This window comes from Canis lupus, chromosome 38 (assembly GCF_003254725.2).
Source record: "Canis lupus dingo isolate Sandy chromosome 38, ASM325472v2, whole genome shotgun sequence".
Taxonomy (NCBI): Eukaryota; Metazoa; Chordata; class Mammalia; order Carnivora; family Canidae; genus Canis; species Canis lupus.
The window spans coordinates 5,717,069-5,741,199 of NC_064280.1; the positions used below are offsets into that span (position 1 = coordinate 5,717,069).

Sequence of the window (24,131 nt, forward strand, 5' to 3'; positions counted from 1 at the left end):
ATGATAGGTCTTGATTGTATTCTTCACCCATACTATAAAAGCCTAAAATTCTACTTTCTGTTAAAACAACTGTGAAACTTTGAATATAATCTTTATTTTCTAATCACAAAGACTTTCAAAATTTCTGTTGTATCTTTTTTTTGCTCATCTATTTTTTCAAGTGGATTTTCATTCTATTACTAAGCATATGACCTCATGACTAACACCTTCCCTCTTTCCCTTGTTACAAGACCCAACTATCCTGAGGAACTTCACTACTGTTAATGCTCCAACCCTGTGTTCAATGGTGTCATTCAATGACTCTTCAGAAATCATGCCATTTGTAGATGGGATGGGATAGAATCAAGGAGAAAGAACTCATTGAGGGACCAGACTAATCAGCCACAATCTTTAAGTAAAATAAAATAAAAAACAATGATGGGGAAGGAGTGAAAAATGATCACAACTTTGACTAAGTTTTAGTAAAATGAGAACCCACTAAAATCAGTAGATATTTACTAAAAGCCTGCATTTCAAGGCTGTGAGCTAGGAACCGCAGAAAATATAAAATATATAAGTGCTGCCTTGTGAGAAAAGAAAACACATAACCATGTGAAGAAGAAAAGAAAAAATATTTAAATAACAGCACCAGGCAGTTATAAAAGAGATGTCACAAGGCAGAACATGATTCATTGCCAGATGAATTATTCAGACAATAATTTTACAAGAGTTCAGAAGAGGGAGGGATCACTTCAGACTGGGGTGGTCAGGTCCATGAAGATAAATGCAAGCTACAACTAAAGCCCGATAAATGGACAAACTTCAGACAGGGAGTGGGCAGGGGGGAGGGTGCTGTGGGAATTGGGCATAGCTTCAGTAAAAGTCTTTGCTGGAACGAATCGGGTGTTAGTTGAACTTTTTTGGAAAGGTTTTTAGAAACTGTCAGAAAGAAAGAGGAGTAGTCAGTAAGTTCTTGGAGGAGCTGGTGACATATTTTTGGAAAGAAGATTGAGAAAGCTATTTGGAGAGAGGTGATGATTTGTGAAAGGGTTTCGGATGGGGGGAGGCCGGGAACATGAGCTGTGGCAAGGAGGTAGCCTTGTCAGCAGTACAGTGTGGAGTAGCAGGAAATGAGAGAATAGAAGAAAAAAGGGAGGCAAAAAATGCATCTGGGTTAGCACTAAAAAAATGGTCAAAGATTCTTCTCTGATTCATCCTTTATTCACTCAATAAATATTGAATGGGAAATGCATAATTCCTGATTCATTGGGTTATTTATAGTTATAGACATGTGAGACTATCACTTGTGTGTCTGATATTATGGATTCCCCATCCAGAGAACCAGTTAGTGAAATATCTGTGAGCCCAGGGCCAGCAACATTTCCTCTTCCCTAGACCATGCAGGAGGCAGACGTAAGTCAGATAAGGATTTAAAATCACTCACCGATAGTGGCAAGGGCCAGAATAAAACCCCAAACCCAGAGCAAAGAGCTAAACTAAAGACAGGAGAGCTGGAGAAACCATTTAACAACACAGCACATAAGTGTTCCAAAGAAAAATTTGGAATAGGTACTGTGATCCAAAGCTGGCTTTTATGTTGCCCCACGATGCTGTAAAGAACCGTGAACAGGAGGACAGTGTCTAGCATGGCAATCGAATCTTCTGACAACTGAAATCAGATGATACTGTACTCAACCACAGTGTGCCCACAGCTCACCTCTGTGATCTACGCAAACCTCTTGCTCTGGTCACACAGCTTCACTCATGCTGCCTGAGGCCATCCTGGCACTGTCACCCCAGCGTTTACCCTGAGACCCCATGTTGCTTCTTCCTCTAATTTCTCATGTGCTATGAATCCTTTCAGACCTAATCCGACCTCCCTCCTGCTTTACCCTAGGGTGAACTCTGCTTTCTCAAAGCTCCTTGCACAATTTGCGTCCATACTACAAACTTGGCATGTATCCTAGGTAATTCTTATTAACCATTTAGTTGCATGTATCTTGTTATTTAGTTTTTAAATTTCTTATATGCATAGTTTTATCTCTTTACATAGTTTTATATAGCACCTAACAAAGCGTCTTTTCTTATACATATATGCATAGTATGTAATGCATATATCTATGCCTTATATATACACATAAACATGGGTGCGGGCACACACACACACCTATTGCTTTTAATGTGCAGTCACTGCAAAAATCTCTGAAATGCCCTGTGTAGCAGAAAATGTTTTAAAGCAAATGTGTATATTCAGGATTTTCTTCCTTCCCCTCATTTCAGTAGTTCAGTCATAAATAATTATTTATATAGTGAACCAGGTAGTCCACAATTAAGTGTTCATGAAATTACTTCCTTTACCAAGTGTTTTCTGAAATGGCACTCCTGTTGGTCTTTCCCTAAGATACCCCACAAACACATTTTAGTTACTAGATTCCAGCTAAGAAAATAAGCAGGTTTTCAATCAAGATTTTTAGAAGAATGTCTCCCACTGATGAATAAATTACTGGAGAGGACAATAACAATTAAATTCCCCACAGTGTACAGAAGTTACTAGAAGAATGATTTCAAATTGCTGGTAAAAGATTTTGTACCAAAAGCTCCATAAACACAAAGCAGAGATGATCTAAACAACGTATTTTTAATAATGAAGTCTGTATTATTTATTTTTCATAATATATGCATATATACATTTTCCCAGTGTGCTAATTATTCTAAACCAAACAAAAACAAATGTAAAAATTCAAACAAATGAAAGCCTTTGTGTTGAAGTAGATAGGACTAAAGGGACATAGGAATGTGCCGCAATAGAGCAGACTTGAGACTGTCCTATGATTTCTCATGTAGAATAAATGAAATTTGACCACAATGCCAGGGAACCTGCCACCTATCTTTGAAATGAATATGTTTCTACATCCACAAAGCGCTAAAAGAAGCTGATTATTTAAATGATAGAACTAATACAATCATTATGTAGATATCACATGTAATTATCTAAATTATAACCAAACAGGTAAAATTCAAATCACTGTTTTTTTCAATATTTGAGAAAAACTGAAGCAATGTAGTACATGAAGAAATCCTAAGTGTGATGAAAATACACATCAACGTCTCTTACACAAAACTTATTTTACAATAATAAGCTTATGATACATATAACATTTTTAAAATATTTAAAAATTGCATTTTCAGGTATAAAAGATAATTTTAACCACAAATTGGACTACCTTTCATTATATGTAGCACTTAAAAGGCGATTACTGTGACTGTTCAAAAATACCCTTCTATAAAGATATTAAACCAAAGGAATGTAAATTCACAATCATAGATTCTAACAGAAGAATGGTCCAAAATTGATCTCCATCTTCCCTATTTATAAACTTATGGTAAAATGTTTGCTTTTTCTTACTGTTGGGATTTTTCTAAGAGTCATATGAAATATTTAGGAAGACTGTCTGTATATATGTAATATATTTATTTTCATCATTGACAATTTGAATACATTTCAGTCAGTTTGTTGACCAAATGACAGAGCAAAATTATCCCCCAATCCCTGGTCTCGCTCTCTCTCTTTTCCCTGAGTAATAATTTTGTTTTCTTTTGGGGATCACTATCTTGGGCTCAAGGATAAGACAGGAAATACATAGGCCCTGCTTTGAAGACCTCTCAGACTGTTAGGCAAGTCACGGGCACCTAGGCTTTCCTTCTTGGAGTGGGGCACAGTCCCCCGAGGAATCTGTCTACTGGTGAACCACATTCCCCAGCCCTGCTTGGCAAACTCTAAGAAGGAGGCAAAATTTAAGGATGCCCTTATTCTCAGGGTCCCATGGGCGACCCTGCTCTTACACAAACCTGAGACTGTGTGCAGCCTTAGTGTCACACCTCATGCGTGAATGGTTCTCACCAACAGAATGTGAACACAAGTGATATATGTTACTCTTGACGGGAGTCTTTATAAAGGAGGTGTGCCTTTTCCACTGTCTTTATGGCAAGATGTGCTTAACTTTTAAGACACTGACAAGCTGTTCTCCACGATGGCTTTACCAGTTCACATCCCCATCAGCAGCGTCGTTATTTCCAGTGTCTCCACATCTCTATATTCACACTTGGTAGGGTCTCCTTAACTTTGCCTTTCATGTGGTATCTCGTGGTTTTACTTTGTAGTTCCCTGATGACTGATGATACTTCCACTCCTTTCACATGATTTCTCAAGGCCACCAATTAGGACCCCAACAATGACTTCTTTGTTGTTACTGGTTTGAAAGTTGTACTTGCTACTTCCGGGGGGCTTTCAGTGCATTTTAATTCTTTCTTCGTTCCTTCATGTATAGGTTTGACTCCACCATCCCTTGCAGTAGGACTGCTTTGCTAAGGGTGTCCTCTCTCTTGAATATTCTGTTTCTTCCTCTAAATACTGGTCTCCTTCAGGTATACAGTGATGTTATTTTGTCTGAGCGTCAGGTTTTAGGTCTAGCTTCCAGAGCACTCTAGGCAGCAGTAGTCTGGTGTGAAGGGTTTACTGTGGGCTCTGTCCTGGTGGGCAGCAGGTACAGCAGTAGGCAAAATGCTGCTCTCCCAGCAAAGCACCAAGAGGAAACCGTTTTTGTTTATGTGTCTCTTTAAATTTGTCTAAGTTGTCTGGCTGAGAGTCAGCTCACCTATTTAGTGCCTTTTCACATTCTTAAGCAAGGGAGAGCAGACACACTGTCCTATTTATACCATCTGTGACTCCACCTTTTCTTTCATGACTAATAGACTACATTTTTCACTTCCCCTTTCCTCTGGGTCATGATTTCAATGATTTTTCCCATTTCTTCAGTCAAAAAAATTAACAGGTCTTTGTTTTATTTAGCAAATTTGCCATTTTTTTGCCTCGTTTTTATTTCAAATTTCATATGGCGGTTCTTTGAGGATTTGTCATCAAATGTGTTCTTTGTAAAAATTCTCAAACTGCATTTCTAAATTGCCATACATTTGCTTCTCTTGAGTTGAGGAATATAACAGTTTCTCCTTGCAATTCTGTCAAGTTCGAGAATCATATTCCAGTTTCTGATGTTGCAGAAGAAAAGCTCACAGCTGATAGGATTCTATTGTTGATTGTAATATGTTCCTGTATTCTTACAATGTTCTTAGAATTCAGAAAATATACAAGAATTATATCTGTTTATTCATTAATCCCTCTATCTCAACTAATAGGAACTTTTATTCTGATAGGTTATTTCAAACATTTTCCTCTGTAATTCTTTGATTAATGAACTCTTCCCAATCTTTTTCTTGCCTTATTATTTAGTTTAATTTTTCATGGTGTATCCTCCAGAATCTATCTTTTCAATTAATAATGAAAGGTTTAAATATTATCTATGTATTTATTTTCATGTGACAGCAAGGCAATATTTTGAAGTTAACTTTAGTTTGTTGTCATTTTTTAGAGAGAATTTACAGGTTTAGTTCATCGTTCTCCTTTGTTCATGACACACTATAACCTCTGGCTGTGCTAGAGAGACCCTCATTGAATTTATTTTACATTTTATCCTAATTCCCCATGTTTATTCCTTCACCCCTTATTGAACTAGTCTAAAGCCTTTTGTGCTTTTCCTTATTATTCTGTGTCCTTATAAAGCATTAGTTTTATGTCTACTGCTTTTGTATATATTCAACTTGCATAAATGGTATGTGCCTCAGACCTTTCTTTTTTCCAAAAGCATTGTTTTTAAGATATACAATTGGTATTTTGTGTGCTTCTAGTTAACTGCTTCCAAAGTGTGCATCTACAACATTGTATATATCACCAGCACAGAGATAGACACCAGGGTTGCCTACAACTTCCTGCTCTCAGGACAAGGCTGTGATGAAAATCCTTTCATGAGTTACTTATATGGACCTGTATGAGAATTTCCCTTGACTATATACCCAGGAGCTTGACTGTTGATCTCAGAGTATGCACACACCTAATTTATTACAGTAAGTTCTGGCAGGCAATTCTCCAGAATGTCTTTTCTAGTCTATCTCCCCAGTAGGATACCTGAGGATTGCTACAGTCCAACATCTCTTCCAACATTTAGTGTTGCTCTGCTTCATAATGTTTGCCAGTCTGATAGATGGAAAGTAATAGGCCAGTCATTTTAATTTGCAATTTTTTTAAATGAGTATAAATTTGAGCATTCTTCCACCATTGTTAGTCACTTGCATTTCCATTCTGTGAACTGCCCATTTGTATCATTCGTTCGTTTTCTTTTTCTGGTTGATACAAAATGTCAAGAAAAAATATATGAAAACAAAAATCAACATGAACTAAAAAGTACACCTAAGATGCATCTGTATACAAGATGAAAGATTTAAGGGAGCATTGTACAACACCTCATGGCAACACTCCCAAGAGGGGGCAGGTAGGGGAGGATGTGATATTTAGGAGGAAAAAAGCTTCGTTTAAAAAGTGAAACTGCAAGTCAGAAAGAAATTTCAATATTTAGGCATGTGAATCTTAGTTCCAGTTTCTGCTTTCTAGATAAATGACCTCAGATCACCACAAAATTATTTGCTAGAGGGAAAAAAATCAAATCAAAATGGGAAATTTGCATATGGCACCTCAGGTTATGGCATACAATATTCTACTGGCTATTTGTGCCTTTTAGTTTAAATTTCCTTCTAACCAAAAATCCAACAACTGAATTTTATCTAGCATATCGGAACATTGTTGATACAATCCTCTCCCAAAAATAAAAAAAATGAAATTTAACAGAATCAATGTCAACAAAACAAAGAGCAGCCCTTCTGAGTTCTTGTTTTTTTTTTTTTTTTAATTTTTTATTTACTTATGATAGTCACAGAGAGAGAAAGAGAGAGAGGCAGAGACATAGGCAGAGGGAGAAGCAGGCTCCATGCACCGGGAGCCCGACATGGGATTCGATCCCGGGTCTCCAGGATCGCGCCCTGGGCCAAAGGCAGGCGCCAAACCGCTGCGCCATCCAGGCATCCCCTGTCTGAGTTCTTGCACTTTTTGCACTTTCCCATTTCCTTTTGGTTTTATTTTGTGCTTCTTTTTTAGGAGAAATCATTTTTTTAAAGCATCTGAATGATCTTGCCTTCTCTTTTTAACTAAGGAACTTCCTTCTAAATAAATATTCAAATATGATGAAAGAAGTATTTGGGCTAAATGTAACATATTGTATCTATTTAACATTTATAAATTGACACGCACTTGGGACAGTCCAAGTTTCACTAAATATGGGGTATTTGCATATTACTTAACTATCCTAAATCAGTTTCTTCATTTATGAAATTGGATTAAAAATAAGATATTTATCTCACTATGTAATTTTGGTGTGAAGATGATAAATGCAAAGTATTCTTCATATTACTTCCATGCTCAAATTTTTGAATCCTCATTTTTCTCCTTATTTTCAACAACTGGCCTCATATTCTACAGATATGATATATCATCAGACACTAAAGCAAAAAGATATACATACTTCCATGCTTATTGCAGCAATATTTACAATAATCAAAATATGGCCATAACCTGAGTATCCAGCAATGGATAAATAAAATGTGGTATATCAACACAATGAAATATTAGTTGTTCATTAAAAAGGACATCCCGCCATTTTCAGCAACATAGATGCTAAGTCAAATAGAAAAAGACAAACCATGCTATAATTTGTATCTTTTTTTCTCCTCTTTATGTCACAGTTCTTTTTCTCATGCTGCCTCAAGATTTTTGTCTTTCTTATGAGTTTGAATATTATATGTTCAGGGTGTGTTGTTTGTTCATGTTTTTGTATGTGTTCAATTTGGTGTTTTCTGAGTTTTTTGAATCAGTTTTGTGACTATCAATAATTTTGGAAACTTACTGGCCATCACTTTTTCAAATATTGCTCCTGCCCAGTTTATTTTATTTCTGGAAATATATATGTATATATATTAGGTTGTTTAATTTCTCCCACAGTTCATGAATGCTCTATTTTCTTTTCTTTTGTACTTCAGTTTGGGCAATTTCTTTGGATTATTTTTTAAGTTCCTTGATTCTGTCTTTGACTGTTGCAAATCTACAAATAAGCCATGCATCTTGTCTCTTACTGTGTTTATCTATGTGACACCTAGGTCTAGTTCTGTAAGTTATTTTATCTCTTAACAGTCTTTTTATTTTTCATATACCTTATTTTTGTGGTTGTTGAAAGCAAGACATTTTGTATAGGGAAGTAGAGACTAAGTTTTTTTTAATGATATTTGAAATTCTTTATGCATAAACTGTGACCTGAAGAATATATTTAACCTTATTGAGCCTCATTTTATCAGTCTATAAAATGGACATAACACTAATTGTACCAATATATATATATTTTTTTTTTTTTTTCAGTAGAAACCATTGAAGTTTATTGGCGGTCACTGTATGCAGCAAACACCCTTACAAGTCAATCCACAACCTGATCATGCAAGAAAGGATTCACCACACAGTTGCCAGAGGAGAAGGGAAAAAAAAAATTAACAGGCTTGTTTTTGGGGTAGAGGAGAGAAATAAAGATAAAACCTAATTGATGAGTGTCCCGTGGGCAAGAGCTGAATTAGAGATGTATACAACTAGCAGCAGCAATTGTGGAAAATGTACAAGGCAAATAGCTTTCTCCATTAATTTTCTTCTGTAGGTTAATTTTTTTTAATATTCCAAATGTTTATTATGGTTTTAATTTTATAAAAATGTATATTTTTAAAGGGGTGGGAGATTGTTATTTCATGCTGGGCAGACTTCGTTATTAACCACCCCTCCACTGTAGTAACTTCCTCCAGTTCATACATTCACAAGTGCAGGGTATATATATATAAATATCCACACACACACACACACATCCACACACACTGCCTCAAGGGCTGGGGAAGACTCAAAGTTATTGGCCACACAACTGGGCCTCTGATGGACTCATCCAAATGGTTCACCAAGAGAGCAACTGGCTCAATTCCTTCTCTCTGGTCTCTCCCTTTACAGAGACCAAGCACCCGAAGTCATAGAGATACATCCGACTTGTAAAAGCAAGAGGCATTTGTCTGAGGATGAGGATGAGCAAAATGGGAAAAAGGATGAAGCTAAGAACACCACTTTTAGCTGGAGTTGTCTGTCACTGCAAGAAGTCAAGGGACCTAGGGCAGCATCTACGGTTGAAGGGGAAGGATGGTGCTCTGCATGGCTTAGAGTTCCTAATAACAAGGGTAATAAAGTAATAGGAAGTGATAATTTGGGGGGGCAAGGGAAGGGCAATAAGAAAAAAATATACATTTGGAATTTTTACCTTTTTTTTTTCCCTCTCTACACTAAATATATCTCTGCACGTTCACACATCCTCGTCCAGTAAAGCTTCAGGTCACCAGAATACACATTTTTCCTCACTCGCATACATAACCCCTCATATCAGCATTGGTGCACTAGACTCTATAAAAATTTTTCAGTCACACTTTTTGTTTTTAAACTTGAGTCAATATAAACCTTGTTCAAAATGTTATGAAAAAATGTACATGTTTATAGAAGGCAGGTTGTCGCAGGACACCGGGGGCTCCCTGCACCCCCCCCCCGCCCCCTGGGGTGGCCCCAGGAGGAGGGGCTGGAGTCTCACACATTTGTGTCTCTATCTTCTCCCACCACCCTTCCCACCCAACCCCCCAGGAACCAGCAGCGCTCTGCCCCCTAGTGTGTATTCACACCCCTATTCCATGGGGAAGTAGCCAGTTGACTTTGCCAGTTTCCCCACACCCCTGGAGGAGGGAGCTAGGGTCATCCAGGCCCTCTCCCTTGTAATTGTTTGCCCCTCTGAGCCAGACCCAAAGGGACGTTGCTCTGTGCAGGTAGAGTCCAAGGAGGTGTCAGCTCATCATGCCATTGCTATTCACGCCATAAGTGGAATTCTTCATTGAGCCATTGACCTCTCGATGGAATGCCGACAGGTTCTGGGTGAACCTGTCTCTGTCTCTGTGTTTTGTAGGAAGATTTCACTCGATGCCTTCCATCAGGTTTTCAAAACACAGATGCATAGCCTGCTGCTTCTCTGGTGGCTGGCTGTTCACGATACTGTTTCTTAGGTCAGAAAAATACTTTTCATTAAGTAGTATCGAGCCAAGTAGGGGCTGAGATGTAGACCACTGGTTCCTACAGTCTTCAAAGATGATGATGTTCAGCACCATTGACAGCATCTGCTGGATCATCTCTGGATGCTGCGGCCACTCTCCTGGTTTAGGGGTGTCGTCCTCTTCTTGGTGCTCCATGACAGTTGCTTAAAGAGGTATGTCACAATGTGGTCCAGGCAGGAGCAGCAGCCTGTGCATACCATGGTGTCAAGTGCAGTGAGTCCTTCAGAAACGGAAGAGAGAATATACATGATGACATGAAGTTCCAGACTTGCAATAAAGTTCATGTTGTCCTGGGTCAGGACTTACAGTAGTGAATAGCAAGACTGGATGAGCTTGGGGTAGTCCAGGAGGTCACTGTGGGGAATAGAGAGGAGCAGCTCGATGAAGGTCTGTAGAGCATTGTCCAGCACATCATCTCCATAGAGACAGAAGACTCCAAAATTGACATAACTCCCACTGAGGGCAGCCTTCAGCATGGAGAAACAGATGGAGATGCCCTTGAGCTTCAGTGCAATAGACCTGATCCTTTGGGACCTCTCCTAGTGTCAGGATGCAATTGCCATACATTGTTATCATCTTGCTGGCTTCTCTGAAGAGTAAGATGCCATTGGGGGAAGAGACATCAAATTGGAGTCACTGGGATCTGTTATGAACTAATTCAGCCATCAGCTTGAGCACAAGTGTAGTACAGGCTGGATCATGGTACCATAGCTCAATTGCCCACTGAAGAATTGGCATGTAGGATGGATATATCCACTCCAACAGTATCATGAAGCTGGTCTTGGCATTGAAGGAGAAAGCTATCCTTCTCAGGTCTCTTATGAGGCCACTAGAGTTCGCTTTGCCTCTTGCTCGTTGGAACTATTAGTGCTAAACATCTGGGTCACAGCCTCAAATGCTGCCGTGATTGTTAATACCCAGAAATGAAAAGTGCGTGTGATTGTTCAGCATGAACTGTACTGCACTAAGCTTCATTAGTTTTCTTACACTACTGTATTCAATGGAGAGGTCATTGAAAAGCTGTAGTGTCTTGGAGGTGATTGGTTCACAGCAGTCCCACTACTTCAGGTTGGTGATGATTTTTTCCTATGAAGATGCTTAGGACCATAGTTTCATCATTCAAGCCCAGAACTTCTGAAAGTTGGCAGTACAGTTTAGAGGATTTTTGCACCTGGTCCCCAATATAGACCTTACAAAACTGTTCAAAAAAGCTCAGCATGGCCAATTCTAGCTTCTCATTACCTGCTTGAGTCAAGTGAGAATCTGTTAGGTTCATCAGCTGGAGCACCTGACAGACAAGTTCATCATCCATAGCATCTTGCTCATCAGTGCTGGCAAAAAACACTTGATCACCGATCACTGCGTCAATGATGTAATCCAGCCACGTCAGTCTTCCTTCCTGCACAGCAGCTCCTGATAGCACTGGGCAGACTGGTCAAACAACTGCACGAGGAGTGTGCATGTCTTCTCATACTCACAACGCTCAATGGTAGACAGCTGGTCCAGCTGCTGTTGCACCAGGCCTGTATCCTCCAGAGGGTCTTCCAGGCCATCCCTCAAGGTGATGTGCACAGATTCCAAACGGGATGTGATAATAGACTTTGGTGACCTCAGGAGTATAAGTTTCCAGCATGTGGGGCTCTGTGGCTTTCACATATGGCCCAGAGGCTGCCAGCCACTGCCACAGGCTCAGGAGATAGTGCACACTATTTAGGGCACTATCCCAGTGCTGTAGGCTGGTCACTGTGAAGTTAGCTATCAATCGGATGATCTCAGATAGTTTTCCCCTTTACTAATTCTCCCAGTTGATAGCTACTCTTCAATTGGGCCAGTGGTCTGCAAAACTCATGCTAATTGTTTGGGTCTGATAAACTCTGTGGGTTTTCCAGTATTTGTTTAACACCATCGACAAGATGTGAGAAAAACTTGGCCCTCTCTGCATTGTTAAGCAGGGATCTTCTGACTGAGGCAATCTATACTAAGCAGGATAATACCAGAGGTGAAAATGAAGGAGGGATGCAACGATACAGGTCAAAAAACAGCTGCAGAGTTGAAGAATCTAAGAATGCTGATCTCCAGCTGGTGGGAATCTGTACCGTGCACAGGTCATCTGAGGACTCATCAGTAGAAGTGCCGATGAAATCAAAGTTTAGGCAGTTATGAGTGAGTTTGAGCAGTTGCATGAGCAAACCATGCTGACTTTCATCATTCAAGTTTAGATTCTTTCCTGAAGCCTGTTTTAGTAAATTGCAGGAAAGTGTAAAGATATCAAATAACGATGAATCTCAGAAAGAAGAGGCTATTTTTCTGTGCTTGGTTAAAGGATGGGTGGTGTCGGCTTGATTAATTTCATTGGTTAGCTGAGATAAAATTGTGACGCCAATGATGCAGTATTCACCACTATCCTAGAAGAGCCCTGTGACGTCTGTGATTGCATTTCTGAAGACGTAGTCATCCTTCTGACAATCAAACCAGCCCAGTTTTGTGATTCTGGCATTTAACTGAGTAAGTGCTTGTGTCACAAAAGTTTTGTGAGCTTGACACTTTTGTGTCACACAAAAGTTGTGTTCACACAACTGTGAACACACAGTTTAGTTCCGAGTATCTATGTGTTGCTCCAATGGTAGAGGGTTGTTTGTGCGTGATACAAGATATTGTAAGGCATGTAGCTGCCAGTAACTGGGAGTAAGAGGAACTTCCTCTTTCGAGGAGTATCTGGCACTTGCTCAGGCAATCAGGGCTGTTGGTGAATTCATCCAAGGCTTTCTCTGCCTGGAGTCGAATGGTTGTATCTATTGTCTCATAAAGCCATTTGCACAGATTCTCTAGTTGGGCCAGGCTCTGCACATGATCTGCCATTTTGCTACATTCATGCTCCTCTCCCAAAATATATTTTAAAATCAGACACAGGAAAGCCCTTAAAATGGTACCTAATATAAATTTGCAGTAGATTTTACTGTTAGCCACTATTACTAGCTATTTTCATTATTACATGAGAGATGACTTGTCAGAGTACAGATATCACGTGTATTACAATATGAATATTCTCTGCAAAGCATGAGAAACTACTTTTAAATTATTTGTGTTGGCCTTCTAAACTCTTCCCTAGAAAACAATCCAATGTGTATTATCGAAGGCACACTGCCTTCTCAGGTGGAGATAAACAGGCAAAGACAATTTTATTCAAGACTATTGCAATAGGAGAGATACTGAACAACTCTGTTGAAATAAAAGGCAGGAAAGTTTCTGAGTGTTGGGTTGAGCTAGTGGAAAAGTACTGAAGAATAGTAGTGGGGAAGTTGTTCAACGTGACCCAGCCACGTGTGTTTGCTAGTTGGCGCTTATGACATTAGACCCCTATCTTTTCACAGAGACTGGGAGATGGGGCCCTATCTCTCCTGATGATTATATTTAAGAAGGATGGCCACCCTGTCTCTGGGGAAGATGTCCCTAGGTTGTGGTACTTTGGCAAAGGGGCAGGGAAAGCATTTATAATAGAAAGTTTTATAAAGTGAATGCTCTAAGAACAGGGAAGTCAGGGACCTATAGTTAGGAAGAAACCTGCTTGAAGTTCAGTCAAGCTGAGGAAAACATTACAGTCATCTTTGCCAGTATTAAATCCAGGTGCCTATCCCAAATACTCCGTTATTCAAAGTAGTATGTTTTTGCTTAAGTTACATTTAGGCTCCCGAGATGGGAGCCATAAAAAGTCTATTACTATGTAACTTACCACCCCCAAACTCATTACCTTAAAAACAACAACTTATTCTTTCTCATGAATTAGTTGCTTTAGACTGGATTGAAGCTGAGTTTCCCTGAAAGTTGGGTCCAGGCTGAAGAGGCAGCAGCTATCTAGAAGGTCTTCTACATATCACTGATAGAAGTACTAAGATTAGCTCATTGTGCTGCACAAATCACGTTTCTGCTTATGCTAATGTCTCCCTAAATCCTCTTTAAACAAAGCAAGTAATGTGACTGATCTCATACTCAAGGATCCCAGAAAGAATACTCTAATCATAAAAAGGGGGAGTGAGGTATGTATTTGCTATACAGTAATGCAAAGTAGCAAAAGAAGTTTCTTTTCTAAGTTTCTCAGAGATCGCCAGCTAGATTCTTTCAGAATATATAGTTATGATGGTTTCCCATATTTCCATACTCATGGTTTGATCCTCTTGTTTTTCATTCCTTATTAATATCTCAGCATGTGACAAGTACTGTTTTAGAGCCTGACCATACAACGGTAAGCAAAACCAGACGTGGCCTATGCCCATATGAAGAACACAACTTAGTGGATGCTACAGACTGAATGTTTGTGTCCCCTAAAATTTGTATTTTGAAAATCTCCAATGTGAGGGTATTTGGAGATGGGGCCTATGGGAGGTGATTCCATCATGAGGGCAGAGCCTTCATTAATGAGATGAGATCAGTGCCCTTGGGACCTCAGAGAGATCCCTTTTGGTATCTATCACGAGGACACAGCAGAAAGACAGCTATGGGCTCTCACCAGACACTGAATTTGGTGGAGATTTCATCTTGGACTTCTCAGCCTCTAGAACTGTGAAAATTAAATCTCTGTTGTTTATAAACCACCTGATAAAATCACCTATAAATAGAAAGGTATTCCCATTGCAACAGCCTGAATAGACTAAGATAGTGGGCAAAACACAAAAAAATACAGAAATTCCTAAAATTTGGACCATGATCAACACCATGACAAAGAAATGTCTGGTGCCATGAGAGCTCATAATGCAAGAATTTAACTTAATCAGAGACATAAAGCATTTTTTCTAAGTGATAATTTAAATGAGATCTTAAGAATTTAAAAGGCGACATAGGGTGACTAGATCAATGCAAAGACATGAAGAAAAATAAGTGCTCTAGATGGAGGAAATAATACATTAAAAGGCCAAGTATTGTACTTTATAGGAACTGAAAGAAGTACAGGAAAGTGGAGAAGAAAAGTGAAAGCAGGACTCTGGTTTTCTTTTGTTTAGTTTTTTAAAGATTTTGTTTATTTATTTGAGAGAGAGAGAGAAAGAGAGAGCACATAAATGGTGGGGAGAGGCAGAAGAAGGAGAAGCTGACTCTCTGTTGAGCAGCAAGCTCCACGCAGGGCTTGATTGATCGCAGGACCCGTGGATCATGACCTGAGCCAAAGGCAGATGCTTAACCAAGGAAGCCACCCAGGCACCCCAGGATTCTGGTTTAGAAAAATGTTGCCTAATTAAAATATTATGACAGAAATTTTTATAGTTTTAAAGTTTCTAAGTTACACTAGAAAGGTAAAAAGAAACAGTATAATAAATTTTAATAACATATTTAAACCAATATTTCTAAAATATTATCATTTTAAAATGTATGCAATCAGTATAAAAAATATTAATGGTATATTTAATACTGTTTTATTTTTTTATACAAAGCCTTGAAAATTCAGTGTGTATTTTACATTAACAGTATATTTCAATTTGGACTTGTTCTATTTCAAACAAATATAGCTAGTGGCCACCATATCAGACAGTGCAAGTCCAGACCATGAAGTGACTTCCAGGTAATTTTAAGGAAAATGACCTATGTCCTGGAACATTGGCATGACACTGAATATTTTCAGCATAGTATATGTGGAGTAAGGGGATGGTAGTAATGTGATTAGATCTGAGTTTTGAACAGATCACTAGCTATGGTGAGGACAGAGAGAAAAGCAAACAGATTTAAGAGAAAACATAGGTGGCAAACGTGAGCTGTAAGGGATTAAACACTAGGATGCAATACAGAAAACCCTTAATTTCCTGAACTGTTTAGCAGAAATAAATGAATATGGTCATGTGGAAGAAGGAAGATGGAGAGAAGTTCAATTTCAGACATGCTGAGTTTTGATTACTTTTAAAACATTTAAAAAGAGAGAGAAACTTAGTGGCTGGCTGTGCCAGTTTGAGACGTAGGGGAGAAGAGTGGGCTAGAGAAATAATTGTATAAGTCATTTCTCAATGACTGGCAAAGCCCTGAGCATTAATAAAAGAGCCCAAGGGGAAAAGCACAGAGTAAGAAGAAATGACAAGTTGACTTTAAAATGAGTTTAAGCGTTTTATATTGTTTTCTTGTCTTTGACTTCTTAACCAGAAGCATTCTCTTGAATTAGCATTCTCATTACATCTCCTAGGGTGGAAGCACATAATTCTGAGATGGTGGAAAAGAATGAAGGACTCCTAAATGCCATTCTGTTCTCTTCTTTAATGGGGAAATACAGAACATTTAGCATATGGCTGCATCCTCCACTTCTTTCAAGAGTGATTGCTTATAACTAGTCTCAAAATGTTCCCAAACAAATACAGAATAAATCTCTTAACTAAGTGCTTTTTGCAGGCCAGGTTAGAAAGAACCAGAAAACAAAAGGATTGAAAATAATGGAGTTAAGGGGGAAAATTATAGTTTTTATAAGCATTATTAATATTTAAGTATGAATGGGGATATTTATGCTTTTATTTTTTGGCAAAGTATGAGTGAATGAAACCCAGGCTGCTTAATTTCCATAAATTTTATCCAGTATGATTCATTTCTTCTTTTAAAATTATAAATGCCAATATGCATTAAGAATGTGTATAAATCTAAAGGAGATGATAAGGGACAAGACTAATCCAGACCCCCTAGGCTCCCTTCCTTCCTTGGAGGAAAATCATAAAAGATTTCATCTTGCTGTAAGTCTGATTTGGTGAAATATAGGCTGTGACACTTTTGCCCTCCAAGCTCAATTTTGTCATCTTCCCCAACCACCATATGGACCTTCTACTTTTTTGTACATGATTGTTTTCTATTATCATTCAGATTACTTCAGATAAAAAAGACATTATACCTGACCTAAACCAGCTTATTAATAAAGGGAATATATTATTTCACTTAACTGAACATCTAGCAACAGGATTGGCTTTAAACACAGCTTGATTATTGGCTCAAAAAATATCAGCAGGATGTGGTTTTTCTCAGTTTATCACGGATGCTCCATTTTCAGATGTGCTCTCTCTAAATGGAAAAGAGGTTATTGCAGAACCTTTATGTCTTCTCAGCTTCATTTCTATAGGAGAAGTTAAGTCTCTTCCAAGAAACATGGTAAGATTGCTTGTCAGTGTGAAGAGTCCAATGGCACCTGAAATTTACACAGGAACAATTGAGACTCATTTTACTATTATTCTCTAATTTATAACATCTTGTCTATGAAGATAACACTTAACAATATTAGAAGTGGAATACATAAGGGGAATGACTTTATGACCTGTGCTATAATACATATTAGCTTCTTATTAGAATACTTTCATTTGTTTATTTAAGCATCATACATATAGGCTAAAAGAAACTAATATTTTATTGTTATAGATCTATCAATGTAATGTATGTGAGGTGTGGTCAAAATTTAACTATATTAGAGGTACCTGGGTAGCTCAATTAAGTGTCTGCCTTTGGCTCAGGTCATGACCCTGGGGTCCTGTGGTACTGGGCTCAAGCCCTGCTTCAGGCTCCTTGTTCAATAGGGAATCTGCTTCTCCCTTTCCCTCTGCCTTTCCCCACTCACTCATGTTCTCTCTTTCAAATAAATAAAATCTTTAAAAAGATTTAGCCACACTCAGATTTGCAAAGAAAATGTAGCATGTCTTCCATGCTGTCCATTAGAAACTTCTCACAACTCTCTTCCATTAGAAACTTAAGCTCCCCAATTAATATTAACCCAGCATCTTCATACTTAAACAGTCTGTGCTGTGAATGAGTCAATTCAAAGTTCAACTCTTTCTCAGAGCTATTTTAAATGCTTCGTTTGAAAACAAAAAAAGCCTTTTATTTTTTTAACTCCCCCTCTTCTCCTTAGATACGGCATCTTAATGTAAGGGAAGAGGGTCACTACATAACCTCAAGCAGTGGGAAAGAGTAGGTTTTGAATTCTTGAGTGTTTTCCAGAATTTCAATGGCCTGTTGAAAGACTGTCCTCATCTAGTTCCAGAAATAGTAACAGTTAAGGCATTACGATCCTACAGTCCATGACCTTTTAAATGTGAGTTAAGATCATTCCAATAGCACATAGCATTTGCTTCTAGTCACAAAGTCAATAAGCAAGGTAGGCTCCTTGTCCTGATTCCAGCTGTTCTGGAGCTGTTTAATGGCACATGGAAAATTCTGCATCTCACGTCCAACCCATGCTGTCACAAGAAAGCAGGAAAACCATCTCAGTCTTATCTACCTGGACAACAGTCAAGTTAATAAAGGACACATATATCCCAGTACTTTACATAGAAAGCAGTCACAATCTTTTCTTTCAGATTTCCCTTTAAGTTACTAAAGGTCCTCACTTCTGATCACCCATTCAAAGAGCTTTGGCTTAGAGATGTGCCATATGCATCTCTTTATCTGCTTCCTCCTAAAACTGCTACGTTATCCCTTCCCTGAATCCATCTGGCTAGAGGACAATGAGCTCTCTGCATATTATTTCTCTCTCAAGAATTTCTGTTATATCATATTTTCCATTGTCCTAGATCAAGTTCAACATTAAGGGTGGTAGAGTGGTACAGTCTTCCTTTTCAAACTGAAAGAAACTTAATAATTACTCCATTTGACCTTTCTCTTAATAACTCAAAGGAAGAAGTCTTTTCTTTCCCCTAATGCTGTGTGGCTGTTTCTCAAGAGCATTTTCACAAAAATGAAAATAATTGGAGAACAACCCCTTTGTTAATAAAGTCAGATGATATATGTGTGTGTATATCATATAATATATAATGACATATATATACATAATGAAATATGTATATAAATATTATATATATGTTCTTACATATTCCCACTTATTCTCACACACACATACATACACACACACTCATTTAATACTCCTAACTTCCTCTGGAATTTCCATTCCAAGTTTACATATAAAGCACAGGAAAACATAAGGAGTTTGAGAATCTTCCCCAAGTTCCTCCATATTGACTTAAAACTAGAATTCTGAAATTATGAAAACGAAAGCTTTTAGTCTCAAAGTTGACTCTTACTTCTCTAAAATGCAGACTTTTCCAAAGAAAATGTACAATTTATACAATTTTTCCTCCCAACGCTATGCAGAAGAATAGTTTTAAGACACCCTAATAAGAAATGAGATCTGACCCAAGTTACAGAGAACTAATTATGCTTAAACTTTGCAGACTCTTGTGGAAGGTCAGTGGGTTGATGCCTCTGAAATGGGCCCCGAGTCTTACACTCAGAGAGGCCCAGAAAGCCTTATGGCCTAGCCTGCATAACCAGGCAACATGCTTAGAATTCTACTCAGACTACCTCCCAGTTAAACCTTTCTCCCCTGAAAGCCAATGTTTTTCAAATTGATATATTTCTCAAACAACCTTCAGATTTGATCATATCTTTATTTGCATATATTAGTATTCAATTACTATTTTTAGTTAAAAACTATTTTTATATTTGAACAAATTTATTAAGACAAATATTACTACCACAAAGGGAAACCGGTAGCATTTACAATAAATAGGAGATAACCATAAATATATACAGAAACAAAAATAATGTTATTACATTTAAAAAATATAAATTAAAAATGAAAATGAAACTAAAGTAATGTAACAATTTCTCTAAAAAGTTTTTTCAATGTGAAGAATGCAGCTGTTTATAATCAGCAATACGTTTATATTTGTTTGTACTTCCCTAGTTTAATTAAAGATATAGTGGATAGCCCTGTATTACCAAAGTATATTACTTTAAAAGTTTGATCCTAACCAGAAATCTAGCATAGAGAAATTGCTGGAGTTGAGCCACAAATCTGATTCTTCAGTAATCTTTTCCTGCACTCGCAGTACATCCTCTCACCAAAACCTAAAGTCTACAACTCTGCACTGGAGCCTGTTAGGTGCCTGAGTTCATGGCTAAAGTGAGGATCTTTTTTTTTTTTTTTTTTTTAGGATTTTATTTATTTATTCATGAGAGACAGAGAGAGACAGAGAGACAGAGAGAGACAGAGACAGGCAGAGGGAGAAGCAGGCTCCATGCAGGGAGCCCAATGAGGGACTCAATCCCGGGACTTCAGGATCACGACCCGAGCTGAAGGCAGACGCTCAACCACTAAGCCACCCAGGCATCCCATAAAATGAGGATCTTTTTCCTCTAAATGGGCATACCTCTCACTGCCCAGGCCACACAAAGACACCGCAAGATGCCACCTGAGCACAGCCTCTATTTGTCTGCCTCGCTGGGCTCCATTACTACATGCTGGAGTAGATTTAGAGGATAAATTCTTAGCTAGATAAGAAACACAGCACAAATTTGGGCCAGAGAATGATATATTTAAATTAAAAAGCCCCACTCCCTTATTGTGATTATCATTTCATAATATATATGTGTTTCAAATCATCACACTATATACTTTAAACTTATACAATGTTATATGTCAATTATATCTTAAATCTGGGGAAAAAAAAGACAGTATTACTACATATTTAACTAATAAAAAAGAATGCAAATGTTTGTCATACTCCCCAAGGGTATTTTGTCTATTAGCAATGCTGTTTATTCCAACTAAAACCTACTGATTGAGACTGTAGGCTTCAGACAATTACGTTTTCTTTTGGAGATGTAAGTACTTGTATGTAGAGGTTTGTATATAGGGACAGTTGTGTTTTTGGACCTGTGTGTTTGTATAACTAAACTGGTTCCACTTGCATTGGGAAGAATATTTACTCTCTGCTTCATAGTAGTGGCATCATAGGTATTGAAGGCATCATAGTAGTGGCATCATAGGTATCCAACTTAGATATATTTATTTATTTGAGAGAAAGGGACAGAGAGAGAGAGAAAGAGAGACCCCATGAGAGCAGAGGGAGGGGCAGAGGGAGAGAGAATCCTCAAACAAACACCCTGCTGAGTGCAGGGCACCATGTGGAGCTTAATCTCAAGACCCTGAGACCAATCACGACTGGAGCTGAAATCAAGAGTCAAGAGTCAGACACTAAACTCACGGAGCCACCCAAGAGCCCCAGGAACTGAACTTAGCATAACAAAGCCCATCCTGTTCTTTGGCTCATGGAGTGCTCCATCTCATTGGGATTTTCCTGATGTGGCCAGTCTTCCCTTAAACAGCCTCCCATGTTTCTTTACCCTTTGGACTGAGCCATTTTGTCCTCTGAGTACTTAATACTGGTTGCTGGGAAGAAGAAGTAAAATAGATCAATAGCACAAGTCCAAAAGCTGGGGACAGAGTTTCTCTCCTAGATCAAATGGAGGTGAAAACTTGAAAAAAAATGAGCCTTAACTAGCAGATGCCTGTGAAGAATACAACCTGTGAATGGTTAACATGCTTTCCACTTGAGTCACTCCAATGTAATATATACTCTAAACAAATCCTCCCCCTCTGAGTTGTATTTTTTCATTGTCCCCCAGGTTTTCAGTAAAACTGAATACACGTGAGATAACTCTAAAGAATTAAGTGTATCAAACCAAATGTGGCCTGGCCCACATTCAGTGACCTGCCAATGCTTTCATGAAGAAACAGAGATCACAGTGCAGGAACCCAACATAAGTAAGATGAGAAGTGGGATGGATGGAAAATTACTTGTGGGGCAGCCCGGGTGGCTCAGCGGTTTAGCGCCGCCTTCAGCCCAGGGCCTGATCCTGGAGACCTGGGATCGAGTCCCACATCAGGCTCCCTGCACGGAGCCTGCTTCTCCCTCTGCCTGTGTCTCTGCCTCTCTCTTTCACTCTCTCTCTCTGTGTCTCTCATGAATAAATTAATAAAATCTTTTAAAAAATAAAATAAAGGGATCCCTGGGTGGCGCAGCGGTTTGGCGCCTGCCTTTGGCCCAGGGCGCGATCCTAGAGACCCAGGATCGAATCCCACATCGGGCTTCCGGTGCATGGGAGCCTGCTTCTCCCTCTGCCTATGTCTCTGCCTCTCTCTCTCTTTCTCTCTCTGTGACTATCATAAATAAATAAATAATTAAAAAAATAAAATAAAATAAAATAAAATAAAATAAAATGACTTGTGATGTAAAATTGTTGTCATCCAGTGCTCAAATGCTGCCCATACTTGCCATCCATAAAGGATGAAAGGACCCAGAAGAAGAAAGTTGCTGGAATGAAAAGAGGGATTCCATGGTAGTGCTAATAATCCACTTCCTAAGTTTAGAGAACTATATAGGTACTTTGGTTATCATCTTTTCTGATCTCTGTTCTTTTCCAGATCATATGTTAACTATTATATAGTAATATGTAGTAGTAACTAAAAATCCCTGTGTCTAAGTTAAAAAAAAATTTTTAAAGATTTTATTTATTTATTTGATAAAGCATATGAGCAGGAGAAGGGGCAGAGGGGGAGTGAAAGGGAAAGAATCTTAAGTAGAGTCTGCACTGAGCTCGGATCCTACCACGGGTCTACATCCCACATCCCTGCAATCACAACCTGAGCTGAAACCAAGAGCCAACCAGGTGCCCTTAAGCTGATAAATTCTATTTGGTCTTTACATCTTTGTAAATAAGAAGCAAATCTTTGTGGATTACAGCAAAATATCCTTGGGGCTAACTTCTATGAGGAGGTTGATAATTTAGAAAAGAAATCCCTTGGGACACCTGGATGGCTCAGTAGTTGATCATTTGTCTTCGGCTCAGGGTGTGATCCCAGGATGCCAGGATTGAGTCCCGCATCAAGCTCCTTATAGGGAGCCTGCTTCTCCCTCTGCCTATGTTTCTGCCTCTCTCTGTATCTCTCACAAATAAGTGACTAAAATCTTAAAGAAAAAAAAAGAAATACCTCAAATGTACTCAAAATTTTCAGAGATTTTAATGATTGGCTGAATTCTTAGAAGTCAGATTCAAAATTATGCACGATAGGAAAAGTGTGGCAGTGAACTGTTAATGAATTTTTTAATAAACTTTTGATTCAGTATTTAGAATACATTTATTTTTATCATACCTTAGTGAGAAAGTAACCCAATATATCATTTTAATGAATTTGTGACTATAATTATAAATATATGCTATTTACTAATTATAAATTTAATATATATGATGCAATATGAATGTAACATGGAAACCCAATTTTCAGTATAATTTTATTAGGTTAATACAGTAACAACTAAATTTCTGAGATATCAACAGAACCAAGCGTTCCACTAGGCATTTTCTTTTTCTTAACTTTTAGTTGTTGGAGTTTAAATGAGTAACAAGTGAATTGTGAATACATTTTTTTTTGTGAATACATTTTTAATAAATGTTTCATTTACAATTTAAAATACGGAATTTACCTGAATAAACAGAGATTCAGTATAATACAAAGACTTTTATAATCTCACTGTTTTATTAGCAATATATAAAAATATGCATCAAGATATCTATACAGACAAAAATAAGCCAAGCTATGTTTCCCCTTATGATCTACCCCTCCCACCCACAAATATAGGATTGTCTGAGCAACCTAATCTTCCCAGTTGCTTTCTTTCACCAAGACTTTTATGTTGTGAGGCATCAAAAAAAAAAAAAAAATCTATTCTAAGTGGCCAAGAATGTATGACCAAAGCAACTTGGAAACTGAATTTGGAAAGAAAGCAAGGCCCCGGGAAGAGAGAGAATGTACATGAACTTTTTTTCCACTTCTGGCATGGTCAGGGAGAAGGAAGCAGCCACCAGGGTATCAGAGGAATGAAAAGGGTTGATTTGATTGTTAACAAACACATAAAGGCCAAGTTTAAGCTAGAAGGAGAGTTTGGAATTCTTAAGAACCTGGACATAAGAGGTGTCCACAGTCATTTGCCAGGTCTTCCCAAGGGCTTCACAAATGCCATGAGAAATACAGGAAGCAGAATAGAAGATCTTAGAGTGCCTGCCTCCCTCCTTCTATGGTACAAAAATACAGAATTCCCAATATTACAATGTTCCTTCTTGCATACCAAGCAAGAAGTAAGCTACTGGGGTAAAGGCAGGAACACTCACATGCTGTGATCCCAGAGAATAAACTACTGCCTCTTATGGAGGAAAAGAATCAAAAGCTTCCTGATGGTGGGTGGCACAGAGCAGATCCA

The 24,131-nt window shown here is 38.3% G+C and overlaps 1 pseudogene; it reads right to left on the bottom strand.

Annotated features, from left to right (window-relative positions):
- Positions 1–9,672: 9,672 nt before the first annotated feature.
- Positions 9,673–12,992, bottom strand: LOC112643179 (exportin-7-like; annotated as a pseudogene).
- Positions 12,993–24,131: the final 11,139 nt, after the last annotated feature.